The sequence below is a fragment of the Echinops telfairi genome, unplaced genomic scaffold, assembly GCF_000313985.2.
Source record: "Echinops telfairi isolate 266 unplaced genomic scaffold, ASM31398v2 ScPeMD7_7469;HRSCAF=8507_0, whole genome shotgun sequence".
NCBI classification, from domain to species: Eukaryota; Metazoa; Chordata; class Mammalia; order Afrosoricida; family Tenrecidae; genus Echinops; species Echinops telfairi.
In genome coordinates, this window is record NW_022111372.1 from 69,916,233 (window position 1) to 69,928,816 (window position 12,584).

Consider the following 12,584-nt stretch of genomic DNA (forward strand, 5'->3'; position numbering starts at 1 on the left):
TAACATAGGGAACAATACACACTGTATGCTGGGATCCTTTATAACATAGGGAACAATACACACTGTATGCTGGGATCCTTTATAACATAGGGAACGATACACACTGTATGCTGGGATCATTTATAACATAGGGAACAATACACACTGTATGCTGGGGTCCTTTATTTCTAGTTCTCAGAATAATTCTGTCTTTGCCTGATCCTTCACACATATTAGAGGTAATGCATCAATTCCCAAAAGACATCTCGTGGAAATGTAAGGGTCCTAGCTGCAGGCTAGGTTTGGTAAGTGCTGGACTTTGCTTTCATAGGTGTAGAGTGATAGTCAGGGTTGGGACCAGGGTTTCCCTCTCAATTTCCTCTACGCCAGAACTTCAAAGAACCTGGAGAACTCTAAAAATGACTTTCCTATTTAGAGTGGACTGTAAAATGTAAGATCCTTATAGATTCTTTCAAGTAAGTTTTGAGGGTAGATTGGAAATTGGGTATATTTTATCCAACATAGAAATTTCAGAGAATGGAGAAATAAAACAGAGAACAAATGTACCAAAGGACACTTTAGCACAAAGTGCTCAACAAATCCATATTTATATGAATAAATGAATGATTTATTATTAACATCCATCCTTCTCCAGCTTTCCCCCTACTCCCCACCCTGCAGCAATGTTGCCTACTAGTTCAAAGTTTATGCTCAGAAGTTAGATATAGATCCAGGTCTTATACTTATTCTGCCCAAGTGTCCATTGAGTCTGTCCTGTAGCCAATGATGACTTGGCTTGGTCATTCATGGAAATAATAGATGAAAAATGCTTAGTGCAGTTCCCAGAAGTCAATGAATGTGAGTTCTTAATTGTGGTTCAAACACTCTGTTCCTGTGATAGTCTCTCCACTTAGTTTCCAGCCAATGAGCTTCTGTTGGTGGCAGTAGACCTGTCTATTCAGCATTTCACACATATTGTATGGCTGTATGCACACACGAATAACCATGGCCATAGAGTCAACTCCAACTCATAGCCGCCCTATAGAACAGAGTAGAACCTAGGGTTTCTGAGACTGTACATTTTTATAGTGGTCTGCTGGAACTGTCTTCTGCAGAGCAGCTAATGCGTTCTAGCTGCCAATCTGTGGTTAGCAGCCTGATGCTTAACCACTGGACTTCTTTGCACGCATGCGTACACACAAATATCAGAGGTGCCAGAGCCAATTTAAGTGCTACTTTCTCTAATTAGTACAGCCCTATTCAGAAGTCAAGGAGACCTGGTGGTGTAATGATTAAGCTCTTGTGAACTAACCAAAAGGTTGGCAGTTTGATTCCACCTGATACCTGTGCAGGAGAAAAGACCTGCCAATCTGATCCCACAAAGATGAAAACCAAACCTCACTGCCATGGAGTCTCTTCTGATTCAGTGACCCTTTAGGACAGGGCAGGAGTATCTCTGTGGGTTTCCAAGACTATAGCTCTTTACAGGAGTGAAAATCCCCATCTTTCTCCTACAGAGAAGCTGGTGGTTTTGAACTGCTGACCTTGGAGTTAGCAGCCCAAAGCATAACCACTTTGCCACCAGAGCTCCTTAAACCTAATAAAAGCTCTGGGGCCACTTCTAGTCTGTCACATGGGGACATTGTAAATATCACATGGCCCTCTTTGAGGAGAAACTGACTTGATGGCGCTTAAAACAACAGTCTGAAGTTATCGTTCCACTTGAAAATTTGTGGGAACAGATTAAATCACTTTTGCATTTATTAATACTAATGTCTACCACAGTGTTTCTCATATAACATAGAACCCTAAGACACTGTGAAAGGATGGCTAGATGAACAGATGGAAAAATTACTGATCTATAGTCCCTAACAGTTCCACAGTGTTTCATTTATCTTTATATCCCCAACTGGAGTACCTGGGTGGTGCAAATAATTAATACTCTGGACTGCTAGCTGAAAGGTCAGAGGTTCTAGTCCACCTGGGGAAGAAATTCCTTGGAAGAAAGGCCTGGTGTTCTACTTACTAAACACTTGCTTGCTGCCAAAACATCGATGCTGACTCAGAGTGACCCCATACATAGGACTGTCCCTGTGAGTTTCTAAGACTGTAACTTGTTGCAGGAGTAGAAAATCCTGTCTTACTCTCACAGAGCTGCTGGTGGTTTTGAACTTCAGACCTTGCAGATTACAGCCCAGCTGAACCGCTACACCACCAGGGCCCAAGAACACTAGCCATTGAAAACCTAGTGAAGCACAATTCACATCAGAGTCTACTCAGTAACAACTGGAATAGCTCCCATTGGTCAGCACTGAGCCTTACTGAAAATAGAGATTTAGCAAATGCCAGTTAGTTCAGATAAAAGAGAAGAAAAAGAGACCAATCCGCACCTGGCTTTATTCTCCTTCCAGGGCATTCTGTTGAAAAGAGTTATTGAGTAGAGAAGCGGGGGTTCACAACCACTCTCTGGACTCTCTCCCAGGGCCTTTTTAGAACTGGAAAGTTAATTATGGAGCCAGATTAACAGTTTCTCTTTTGATACAGTCAAAGTAAAACCAGCAGGATGCAATTTAGCTCTTCCCCACTTTCCAAATAGCAGCAAATTTTCATACAAAACAAAGAGACACTTGAATTGCAAATTACTTAGCGAATCAGTTAGCAAGCCCAATGGAGGAATATTTCTGCTACTTTCAAAGCCCGGCTGTTGCCTTTTCAGCTTTAACCATAGAGTGGAACCTTCACAAAGGCCGGGGCGTCTTGGTGTTTCAACTCTAGGCCAAGTGGGTGGAGAAGTGATTCTGAGGGTTTACTGGGATGCTCCAGTGGGACCTTTCTGCTCAGAATATTCTTCTCCTCTGCAGACCCTCTCTAACTCTCAGGGCACCAAGCTCCACTGATGGGATAAGAGTTTAAAAGTCCCCAGAGGTCTTTTCATGCAGAGTAAATGCCTATGAGAGTAGGGCAGGGACATAAGGAATAAAGCAGGTAGAGGGGCACATGTGTCTGCTACAAAGTTATAAGCACTGGGTGATGAAGGACCTCATGCCCCATCTGCCCATTGCTATCCTTTAAGACTGCAATGCTGGCCCAGTGCTGAGGGTTGCCAAGCACGATTTGTCCTGGAAGACTACAATCGAGATTCTTATTTAATATATCTTCCCTTTGTGCTGTTGGCATTATTATCTCTAATAAGGGTTGGGGCCCTGAAGCAGCAGAGCCAAATTCACTAACTGCAAGTTAGAGACAAAAAGAGAAGTTTATTAGATGGTGGTGCCAACGGGAAGTCCAACAGTAATACAGACAGCATTAATGGAATCAGAACGCATAGAGACTATATGCTTTTTCACTTTGGAATTTACACCCAGGAGGAGCGAGCCACTTACTCTCAAAGATACTTTCACTAACTCCAATTTCAGGATAATCACAGGAAGTAATCCTTGACTGAAGAACTCTGCTGGTGTAGTGGCTTCCACTTGGGCCTGCAAACCACAAGTTCAGCTGCTCAAAGCAACCAGCAGCCCTGGGAAGGTGGCACTCAGGTTTTGGGTGGTGTTTTGTTTTTACTTTTGTAATTGTTGACCAGTAGGAATCAGATAGAACAATAAGTCCCCTCAAGTCTTAAGACACGCATATCCCTGTTGACTAATCAAGTAGCAGGAACTAGCTACAGGGCTACTAACAATCAAGTGAGGCAAGTAAGAGAAGATACTCAGAGTTAGCTAGACACTTGCATCTAACCCATTTGCTAGTTAACCAACCACACTTTGAAAGAGACTGAGGTGCACTACAGAGAAAACATGACGTCAGTTAGGCTAACCACAGGAAGGGAAAGCATGGTGTAAGTTGGACTAACTGAAGTAAAAAGAAAGGGGACAGCTTCTAAACGAGTAAATAGGGGCAATCTATGGCTGGATGTGGCCTGTGGGCCACCACTTTGTAATTTCCAACCTAGCTCTGCTTCCTCTCTTGATGCATGGAGCACTAGTTGGGGAGAAGAAAAGCACGTATGCTAGGTTCTTGCATGACGACACCTGATTCCTCATCCAGAGCCTGAGTGACCACACCACACAGCCACCCTCAGAATGCTGCCCCTTTTTCATTTCCACAAGAGCATTAAATTTAAATGTATATTTATTGTAGAGAATTTTAAAGATGAAGTAAATAAAAGGAGAAACCAAAAATCACATTTTACATTAGAGGGAGGGTGGGTGCTGGGGTGGAAACCTGACTGGAAATGAGCTGCTTTCAGACACAACCCAGCAGAGGGGAAGGTGACCTTGCACTTGAGCTCAGAGAAGCCCCAGATAGTGGTAAGAAAGTTAGGAAGGGCAGAAGTAGAGAATGCATAGACGGACTATGGCCGGTAGTGGGCAGGAAACAGCATATGCAGCCCGATGCGAATAAAGAGGGCACAGGAAGGAATGTTGAATAAAAGTCACAAATAATATCCCAACTCTGTCTGCGTCATGTGGGAATGCAGACAGTGCCACCAGAAGTTTTGATATTTTCTAAGAGAAGCTTGCCATCTACACTTTTAAGTTATTTTTTTCCATGTTTACACATAACTCAATTTTAGAAAAAAAAAAAGCGTGAGTGACTCCTCCCCCCTGACGTCCTCTCTCCATCTTTGCTCAGCTATCACTGAGGGAGACAAGTGTTTATCAAGTCAGTCAGCATGGAGCAGAAGGGTCGTTTTAACCCCATCAGGCACCGAGCAGCAGAAAGGGGTGGGCACTGGGGGACTAGGTCCTGTGCAGACTGAAGGTAGCAGTTTCCTGGGTCAGAGAGAGCTTCCACCTAAAGGAGTCTGCACGCACCCTTGAAGGACAAGCTCTCCCCAAATCTAAAGCCCTCCTGTGATCTTTTGTATTGTGTGCAATGTGTTTGTGGGGTGTGTATGTGTACAATCTACCTTGACTTTGCAAAATTCATATGAATAATCTTGTTGGTAACTCCCTAGAAGACATGTTTTTCCACAAGAGAAATGTTTAAAGTCACTAAGTGTAGTAATGAGGGTGTCATCCGTCCCTCCCCCCCACCCACCCATTTCACTGCACTGAATCAGTAAATTAGAAGTCTAGAATGGTCCAAGATCTGTCCAAGTTCCTTAACCTGCCTCTAAATCTTCAGTTCGTGCTTGGTAAAGTGAGATTTAAGATACCTGACCTAGCTTTCTGTAGCAGTAACAATTTTTGCTTAGAAGAAACAGACTACTCACTTCAAACCGGCTTAAGAAAAATAGAAATGTTTTGATTCATAAGAAGATTTGAAACATTTAATCCAATGATCAAGATCAAGAATTACAGCCTACAATATGAGTGAAACTCGACATAACAAAGAAAAAAAATAAGACCAATAAACAACATCATGACAGAGAAAAGATTGAAATGGCAAAGAATTTCATTTTACTTGAATCTACAATTAACACACATGGAAGAAGCAATCAAGAAGTCAAATGACATATTACACAGAGAAAAATCTATTGCAAAAGACCTCTTTTTTGCAAGTGTGTAAAAGCAAGAAATGTCACTTTGAGGTCTAAGGTCTACCAAGGTGTATGACCTTGTCACCTCTGTCTGTGCCGACTGAAAAGTCATGTGGTATTTTCAATCATCCCATGTGCATGCAAAAGCTCCACAATGAATAACACAGGCTGCAGGAGAATTGATGCCTTTGAAGTACAAGAGCGGTGAAAAGACTGAATATACCATGTATTGCCAGAAGAACAGACAAATCTGTCTTGAAAGAAATGCAGCCTGGATGTTCCTTAGAAGGGAGGGCTGTGAGACTTTGGACATGTTATCATGAGGGACCAGTCTCTAAAGAAGAACAACATGCTTAGGACACTAGAAAATTCTTGAAAAAGAGGAAGGCCCTCCGAGAGATGGCTGACCCCGTGGCTGCAACAATGAACATCAACAGAGCAACAATCGTTGGAACTGCATAGAAATCACTTAACAATAAGGAAGTAGCAATAAGGAAGTCCCTGGGTAGCACAAAGGGTTAAGCTCTCAACTACAACCCAAAGGTCAGTGGTTCATGGTCACTCAGAGGTGCCTCAAAAGAAAATCCTGTCGATTTACTTCTGCAAGGCCAAAATCTTGAACATCCTCTGGCATGACACACATAGTGTTGCCATGAGTCAGAATTGACTGGACCCAGCAACAGCTTGTACAAGAGCAGGCCGTCCGTCTGTAGCTAAGGGACATCCAACTCAGCAACACCTACCACCATCAGTTCATGTAACTGGAAAACCAAGCATGCTGATCCTAGTGGAATCCAAGGGTTAAAATAATGACTTTCCACTTTCCTCTCAGTATGTGTGAGTGTCTATGTAATGTTTGCTTTGCAAAAACCATGTAGATAATCTTAGTAATTCTATGTAAGACTATTTTCTCCACAGTAGAAATGTTTAAAGTCAATAAAGATAGTATTGAGGGTGCTATTTTTTCCCCCATTTCACTGCAATGAGTCAGTGAATCAGAGTCCGGAATAGAAGAAGCCATGTCCAAGTTCTTTAAACTGCTTCTAAGCCTATATTCATTCCTGGTAAAGGGAGAGTCGTTTAAGTTGAGACACGTGTAAATTGTCCCGTGTTGATGCCAGATGCACATCCTCACCATCCCAAGTACAGCAGAAAGGCACTCTCTCCTCCCTTATATTTTCAGACTGGCCTTCCATGGTCTGAATTGGGTTCCTAGTTCCAGAATCAGTCAATGTGGCAAAGGAGGTGAAATGAGCATAATGGCTCAGGGCGGTGCGCACTTCCTAAAGCAGGAGGCATTTCGCTGGCGGTGTGTGGGAAAGTGAATTTCATTCTAGAGGGCACCATCCAAGATAGGAAATCTGACTAGTCCTAAGGAAGCATCCATCTTCCTGGAAATGTCCAACGTAAAGTATGGTGCCAAAGTGAGGGTGTACATCTCGTATTTATCTTCTCTTCCGATGTATTTCAGGTTCACTTTAACAAGGAGTTCAGGACTGACCGGTTACGCTTGTCTCGATGAAACCAACAGTCTGAAGAGTAAGTAGTGTTTCCTATGCTATAACTCCTGCCTGGTGTCCAGATGAGCTTTATGCAACTACTATTCTTTCCTCTAGCTCATTAAAGTGAGTTTATTTAAATGACGACTCCTCTTCACAACCCATCAAAATAAAAACCAACCTGTCTTATTGCTAAAACAAATCTTAAGTGTATGCCCTCAGTTTTCTCCATTGTATAGTCCCCAGAACAGCACTGGGATTGTCAAGGTGCATGTCACTTAGAAAGTTTTCTTGGCTGCAAATAATATAAAGCATGGGCCCAAGGTGACTGAAATATTAAAAAATTATTCTGAGGTGGCTGCCTCCCCCAGCTGAGGCCCTCTGGTGGCCGGAAGATTCCCCCGAGGAGCAAACAACGCTGTCCTTGAAGAGGAGCACAGGTGTCTTCCGGGAAATGGGTCAATTTCAGAACTTTCCAAAAATAAAGGCTCATTCTTGAGAAAAAAAAAATTATTAGTTCTCATAATAAGAAGTTCTGAGATGGAACAGCTTCATAGTTATATAATGGAATAGTTCCATCATGTCATAAACTCCCAGATTTTTACATCTTCAGCAGGTATTTTCCTATGTGTCTCTTTCTATCAGCAAGGAAAACCTTTCAAAAATGCCTCCACAGACTGCATGATCCACTCGTCAGAGCTTTGTCACATTTCTTTGCCTGAATCTGTCCTTGGAGAAGGGGATGGGACCGTAGTGATTGGCTTAACCCAATCACAGTTTACTTCCTAGAGTGGAGAATGGCTCCATGAGCTCGGAAGCACAAGGTCGCGTAGAGGAAGATGACTTTAGAAAAAAGAACAATCATGTGAGAAAGTCATGGGTAAAAGGCTGACTTTTCACTAGGAAGGCAATCAACGCATCTGCTCTAAGGCGTTTCTATTTAAATGTCAGTTACGCTTCCTCTAAGATGAACATCAATACCGGTACACAGGTTCCCAAACACCACATACTTCACCACGCACTGCAAAAAAAAAAGTAGAAACCAAGTCTTGTTAATCGTTCTCCAGGCCATGGGTAAAATTAAAAGAATAGTTAGAATTACTTTTGACTCTGGATTTAAAACCCAAAGCATTATCATTATGCCATATGCAGACTGTTTCCCCAATTTGCATAATTATAAACTCCCCCTCAAAGAGTAAACATCACTGCCAACTTAAAAAAAATACGACAAAGCAGTATTAAATATGCATTGCTGATTTGACTTTCTAATTTGTCTGGAATCTTCACACAGACGTGCATAACTCCACAGATACTGAAGTGCTTAATAAAACTTTCCACCTGTCTGGAAAGAGAACAACAGGAAAGGAAAGCTAAAAACCAGTTTTCCAGCTAAAGAATTTGAATTGATGCCTGGAAAATACCAATAGGAGTTGGCACTATTAAAATAGCTTTCAAATTTATGACTCTGGGAATTGAACTCATCATTCAAGTAAGTTCAAGGGACTACAAGAAGTTTGTGGAAGAATGAAATTAAAAGATAATGGAACTTTTCTATGAAGTATTTGAAGTCCACTCATATAGATGATTGCTTTGTGCAATCAAATAAAAATCATTCCTTCAAATGCCTTTACTAAGGGTAAGAGTTACTTGTATGGTGCAGGTGATCTTATAGTTGGACATGTATAGGAAATTATTTACGAGGCCCAGAAAGATTTTTCTTCCCTTATTGGAATTCCTAAAAAAACCATACTAATTCCTGACTTAGCCACCGAAGGGCACAGCTTTGCTGCAATTGCATATTCCAGCCGAGGGAGAATATGAAGCTCTCATCGTATGCTCCAGTGATGACTGGGACAAAGGAGACAAAATTGTCCATGCACAGAGAGAAGTCCTCCTGGAACTATGTTACAAGTTACATATACCCACATATAAGTGCACATCTCTATATATGATGAATACACATGCTATATATGTGTATATAAATAGAAAACACACATTACATAAGTGTGCTCCTTTTATGCAACAATTCTATAACCTGATTTTTAAACTCCATGATTGTTATATGACACCTTTCCAGAGAGAATGTGCATGTGTGTGTACACATCACCCATTTGTACTGTTGATGACTATGCTTCTGAGGAGTAAATGGTACTTTTTAAATCCATTCTCTGTGATCTTTTTTCACTACATGTGATTGATCACTTGATCAATTTTCCACACATAGGGCTCTCTCATTGATCAACTAGAAGGCGATGACTTGGTCCATGAGAGACATTGCTCACTAGGGTCAAAGAAGAGCTTTGAATGGACTGGAAATTAGATGTTGTCCTTGAGTTATGAAATCATGGCCCCTCTTGGTCACTGCAGGTACCTGAGAAGCCTTGGGATCCTACAGAGGAAAGAAAATGATGACAAAAAGTGAAATTTTCTTTTTTTTCATTTTTAACATTTTTAAAAATCAATTTATTGTGTGCTCTTACAGCTCTTATCACAATCCATATATACATCCAGTGTATCAAGCACATTTGTACTTATGTTGCCATCATCATTTTCAAAACATTTTGTTTCTACTTGAACCCTTGATATCAGCTCCTCATTTTCCCCCTTCCCCCACCCTTCCTTCCCCATGGACCCTTGATAATGTATCTTTTATTTTCTTGTCTTACACTGACCACTGTCTCCCTTCACCCACTTTTCTGTTCTCCATGCCCTTTGGAAGGGGTTATATGCAGATCATTGTGATCAGTTCCCCCCATCTCCCCCACCTTCTCCTTACCCTCCTGGTATTGCTACTTTCAGTATTTGTCACGAGGGGGTTATCTGTCCTGGAGTCCCTGTGTTTCGAGCTGTTATCTCTACCAGTGTATCTGCTCTGGTCTAGCTGGGTTTGTAAGGTAGAATTGAGGTCATGATAGTGGGGAGAGGAAGCATTAAAGAACTAGAGGAAAGTTACGTTTCATCAGTGCTATACTGCACCCTGACTGGCTCTTCTCTTCCTTGTGACCCTTCTGTAAGGGGCTGTCCAGTTGTCTATAGATGGGCTTTGGGTCTCCATTCCATGCTCTACTTCATAAAAGTAAAATTTTCTATGCCACATAGTTTTCTCCAGTTATCACAAAACAATCAGGGGATTACTGGTATTATGTATAGATAATTGTTATGTTTATTTGAATAATGTTTGCCTACCCCTTATCTAGATTGTGAGATCTCTTTGGGAACCAGGCAGATCTTATTTCTTTTTTTGCTTTTGGTTTCTTTGGGCGTGCAGGGGGGTGGGGGGGCATTATCAATATTTAGCAAGCGCCGAGCATATGTGCATTATTGTTTATATATGATTTGGGAGTAAAAGGGTGGAGTTTTAAAGAAGTCTTTCATGAGGGAGCGAGATCTGTAAGAAGTGTATTGAAGAGTAGCATTTCTAGGGGATCTATTCTTGTGTTATCGTCTCATCACATGCCCAGTATCTCTTCCACCTGTTATACTCTCCATCCCACAGTAATGGAAATTTACACTCAGACAGGTTCAGGTGTTCCTCCACTAGCATGGGGGCAGAAACCTGATACTGTCTCAGGAAGTACTGTATAAAGAACAGATTGTAGTGTGTGGTTCATTCTTGTCTGTCAAGAGTTTATGAAATTCACGTAACCCATGGTCTTGGAGTCAACCTATTTTTATGACCAATAGTTGAGTTGGTTTTACTTGTTACTTAACTTTCTAAACAAGATTAAACCCTATGAGATTATGAAAATGGAAGTTAGGGTATGCTTTCAAATGTAACTGTATACTAAATTTTATGCATTACAAAATGAATGGGTTCTCTAATGTGCCAGTTTGATTTGCTCCAAAACACACCAGAAAGATGTGATGTTATTTCTCTTCCATAAATGTTATTCATTGGCCTTTGCTATTTTCAAAGATGTTTTCTGACATGCCATTCAGGGTTTTAGCATATACTCTGTGGACATATGTATTCATAAGGCACATTTCCATCTCTAATTAAGTATGAGTGAAGCTTACATTTGGGGATAAAAGCAACTATGAATAGAAGTTATTATATACATATCACAATCATCTTTCCCACCCCTGAGGTCACCCTCAACTTGGAGACCTGAGCTGACCTTGGCTAACTGTGATGTCGTGCGATCCACACTTTCCAGTAGGCAAAGAAGATTGGGGATACAACTGGAAAGTTCTGCTGCCCATTCACACAAGACAGTGTGTTTGTCAGCCTTGTACTCACCCCATTATGAATCTTAGCAGCAATATAAAATGAGTAGGAGTTTGAATAACTCCTCCCCATCACTTTGTGTCACCGATCACTTAAGGAGGGTGTCATGGGGCAATAAATGGTGAAGCAGAGGGAAAGAGAGAGAGGGGAAGGCCCTCAAGGAGGTGGATTGACGCTGTGGCTGCAACAAAGGGCTCAAGCACAGGAACCATTGCGAGGGCGGCGCAGGACCAGATAGTCTCCTTCTGCTGTCCAGGGTCGCTATGGGTCAGAACCAACCCTGATGGCTCCTAACAACAACATTGCAGGACTCTAGAACCTTCCGCCTTGCTTGAGAGCTATGGGGCTTCCTTATGGGAGGTTAAAGGGGCCTATAAATGCTTCCCTTGGTCCTGGGTCAGGGATGGAAGAAATCCAGGTACAGTTTCCAAATGGAGTTTTATTCATAATAACAAGCGATTGGTTACTATTTTTTCTTTTGCTTCTCAGGACCGGGTTGGAAAATTTGAAGATGGAAAGTAGCAACTGGGTGTCTCTAGCTTGCCAAGAAAGTCACACAATATTGTGCTTATTATGGGGCTTATTTGAGTATTAAAGTATAGTAGGATAATGGGGGTTATTTGACTAAAATACCAAAAGCTGGTATTTGATTGTCAGAGACTTAATAACGGAAGTACAGAAGGTGACTATCCAAAAACACAATGCTGTCCAGTCGATTCTGACTCACGGCCACCCACAGAACAGTGTGGAACCGTCCTTTGGGGTTTCCAAGGGTGTAACTCCTTACAGGAGCAGAGAGCCTATCTATCTCTCGTGAAGTGCTGATGGTTTCAAACTGCAGACCTCGGAGTTAGCAGCCTAATGCTTACTGCACTATGCCACCAAGACTCTTTGAAGGTGACTGACTGTATCTTCTGTTACTCAGCAATGCTCTCTCCAACCTAACCCCGGCAATAACGGTGTGATTCTTAATTGGTTAGAAAACCAGCCATTAGGCACCAACAGTTAAAGGCAAATGCTTTCTAAAACTACTCTCAAAAAAGATATTCATTGCAGCAGTTTACAGAGATTAGAATCACCCTAAATATCCATCTATAGGAGGGTTATATCAATGGCACTATGTTCAAATTTTTGAGTATATGTGGCCATTCAAAAGAATGAAATGTTCTATGTGTGCGAACATAAAACCAACCTCACTAAATAATAAGTGGGAAGAAAAACCCAAGCAGGTGTGGAAAGTTGTATATGTCATTCCCAAAAGATGCAAAAGAAAAACTGACATCTAGACATACTTGTACAGACATACACACATATACAAATACTAGTACAGACATATACACATATACAAATACTTGTACAGACATACACACATATACAAATACTTGCACAGACA

General features: G+C 41.5%; 1 protein-coding gene across 1 annotated transcript in view; it reads left to right on the forward strand.

Annotated features, from left to right (window-relative positions):
• Positions 1-12,584, forward strand: part of ATP10B (ATPase phospholipid transporting 10B (putative)) — a 349,229-nt gene that overhangs the window by 86,882 nt on the left and 249,763 nt on the right. The window contains exon 2 of the mRNA XM_004697118.2: positions 6,936-7,003. The gene's annotated coding sequence lies outside the window, so the exon portion shown is untranslated. The remainder of the gene's footprint in view (positions 1-6,935; positions 7,004-12,584) is intronic.